This window comes from Lissotriton vulgaris, unplaced genomic scaffold (genome assembly GCF_964263255.1).
Source record: "Lissotriton vulgaris unplaced genomic scaffold, aLisVul1.2 SCAFFOLD_264, whole genome shotgun sequence".
NCBI classification, from domain to species: domain Eukaryota; kingdom Metazoa; phylum Chordata; class Amphibia; order Caudata; family Salamandridae; genus Lissotriton; species Lissotriton vulgaris.
The window spans coordinates 1,645,174-1,648,622 of NW_028244627.1; positions in this window are offsets into that span (position 1 = coordinate 1,645,174).

Sequence of the window (3,449 nt, forward strand, 5' to 3'; positions counted from 1 at the left end):
AAAGGGTCGGCCATCGGGAGGGCTAACTATCTGGGTGGCAACTCATCTGGGTTGTAGTGTAAAAACTCTGGACACCAGCTCGGAAGATGTTCAGTGTCTGCTGTTAGAGTGGTCGAATGGGTTCAGTCTGGGCATTATAAATGTCTATTCCAGGCCAGTTAGTGTCTCAGCTACTTCCAGAACTATTGAGGAACTATCCTCCTTCCTAACTTACTTCCCTGAGGGAGCCATGTTCGTGGTGGGAGGTGACTTCAATGGTCAGTTCGAACCCCTTGCTGGCTTGCTAGATGCAGCGGATCAGGAAGAGGACGATGTCTGCGAAATTCCCCCAGTCGCCGGACCCACTGCAAGAGTCTGGTCTCCACTGGCCCTGCAGATCACCACCCTGACATTAACTCACTCGATTAGGGCATGTAACGGGCGAGCGAAGTCAGACACGCCCCCCGCCTATACCTTCTCCCAGGCAGGAAGGAGGGCACGCTTGGACTATGTATTTATTGAATGCAGGGAATGGAAAAGAATCGTGGATTTCAAGATCACACAAAGGGGGGAGAGCGACCACGACCCTTTGACGATATGGCTCAGGATTCCGGGTACGAGAGAGGCCCGGTTGTCCGAGCAGGACAACTTTAACGCCGGTACTTTGTCTAGTAACAGACGCAAGATAAGATGGGACAAGCTGGCCAAAAATCCGACAGAGTTGGCCAAACTGTATAGCCTACTAATTCCTCTACTTGAGGGCGTTGCTGCACTAGACCACACTCAAGGCGATTATCACCACCAGCTCGGCAAACTACATATCTCGTTAGTCACTGCCATTAAAGGAACCCTAAACCCCATTGGCGGAAAAAAGCCTAGCCAAATAAGGAAGCCGTCTTGGTACAATAAGGCATGTAGGCAAGCAAAAAGAGACCTCCTAGAGGCACTCAAACAAAATACCAGTAGGCCCTTAATAAAAACGAAGCGACAGATATATAGGGATCTCACACGCTACGCCAGGGAGGAATGGGAGGTTGAAAAATGGGCCAACATGACTACAACCCTGGGGGTCAAAGACGCCCGCAAGTTCTGGCAGCTTGTAGGCACAGGCTCGGCGGACCATGAGCAAGCTGTGATGCCCAATATAGCACCTGAGGCCTGGGAACAGCATTTCAGCAGCCTTTATAAGGAAGGACCCATTGACCTCCTTGACCCCATCGCGTCGACCGTAAACAATACGGACTCGGATGGATTTGAGCTTACCTTTACCTTGATGGAAGTAAGGACAGCTATAGCAAATCTTCCACTGGGCAAGGCGCCAGGCCTGGATCAAGTACCAGGTGATGTATACAAACAGGAACCTGAGATCTGGGCCCCCTACCTTCAAAAAATCTTTAACGCAATCTTAGGTGGTATGTCTCCTCCGAACACCTGGCTGGGGGCAGAGCTGGTGCCCATATTCAAGAAGGGCTCCCCCCTTCTTCCGCTTAATTATAGGCCAATCAGCCTTATAGATGTTTCACAGAAACTCTTTTCAAGGCTGATTCTGGACCATCTTCTGGATTGGGTGGAGGAGTCGGAAATCCTTAGTGTGTACCAGGCTGGGTTCAGAAAGAAGGTATCCACAGTGGACCAAATCTTCAGATTGAGTATGATATTCTGGAAAACGGTCAAAATTAAGGGGGGCTCACTGTACACTGTTTTTGTTGACCTTCGTGCGGCTTTTGATTTAGTCCCACGAGCCAAACTCTGGAAAGTATTGAGGGATCTAGGAATTCCCCTGCCCCTACTAAACATCCTCATCCGTCTCCACGCCCAGAACTATGCAAGGGTGAGATGCGGCAGACATGGGATCCTGTCGGCGAGTTTTCCCGTTTGCAGAGGGGTAAGACAGGGTTGTGTGCTTGCACCGACCCTGTTTTGCCTCTTTGTAAACGGGGTGATTGACCATCTTAACGGGGTCCCCAACCGGGATGCCCCAAGGCTGGCGGGAACCGGCATCTCCGCGATCATGTTCGCGGATGATACCCTGCTGCTCGCAAAGTCACCCATGGGTATACAGAGAGTTCTGGATGCCTTTGTTACCTTCTGCAACGATAGGGGCCTGGAAATAAATAAATCCAAAACTAAGTATATGGTATTCAATCCACCCAGACTGTCTCGCCCCAACCCTACCATAGAGGGTGTTTCCCTAGAGAGAGTGTCAACTTTTGACTATCTGGGCCTAACATTGACCGAGGACATGACCTGGGCACATCACCAGACCAAATCCCAACTGAAGCTTTCACAAAAAATTGGGGGGATTTTTAAATTGTTAAAACAGACTATCTACAAACCTGTCTCGCCTCCCCTTGAAATTTATAAGCTGCAGGCACGGGGGGCAGTCTTTTACGGGGGTGAGTTATGGGCGCATAGTTGTCAATCAAATTTCAGTACCTTGGAAAATATGTTCATCAGACAGCTCTTATCTTTACCGCCGAGTTCGCCCCTTTTTCCTATTAGACTGGACTTGGGCCTGAGACCTATTAAGGAGGAATTAGGTCTGAAACCTCTTACTTTTTGGAGACGACTCTGGGCTACTCCGGAATTGTCTAGCTATAGGAATGAACTATCAGAACTTTTACACCTACCTAATAGTTGGGACATTCCTTGGTTAAAATACATCAGGCAGGAGTTTGACAGACTGGGCCTGACCCAAGTATGGAGGAACCCTGAAGAAGCATGCTGTGGGATATCCCGGCAGGAACTGGTGAGAACATACTACCAAAAAAACCTGGCCGAACACCTATCTAACCCCAAAATAGGGTCGCTAACACTGTCATTCTTGGAGCATAAGGACATTTATAAACCTGAGCCTGCCTTGGATGCCATCAATCCTAGTAGTCACAGAAAGCTGTACCTCCAGTGGAGATATAACTCTTTACCGCTCAGAGCCCTATCAGCACGATGGAAGCAGGATGCGCCTGCAAACTGCCCTGGGTGCAATGCTGATCTAGAGTCCGAGATACATATGGTCTTTTTCTGTCCTCTATACAAGATTCCCAGGAAGAATTGGATTGTCCCTATTTGCAGAAATTTGGGCATCAGGCAGCACCTCGATTCGTTCCGAATACTAAAAACTGACCTGTCGCCATGGATTGTGTTTGGGGTTACTAAATTCCTGGCGGCAATGTGGAATCTAAGAAGGAAAAAAGTGGAATAATGATATGGTTTTAGTTGCATAGCGCCCAAGGACTAACTGATCTGCAATTTTAGCCCCTCCTTTTTAAATGACCCTATTCTGTAATCAGTGTTCTATCATTTCTAATGTTGTTTTTAACGTGTTGCTTTTATGACATACATGTCGAAATAAAGATTTAATAATAATAATAATAATATAAATAAATAATTACATAAATAATCCATTCATCGATAGGCAGTCGCAGTGAAAGGACCGGAATGTTATCAGCATAAATTAATAGGGAAACTTC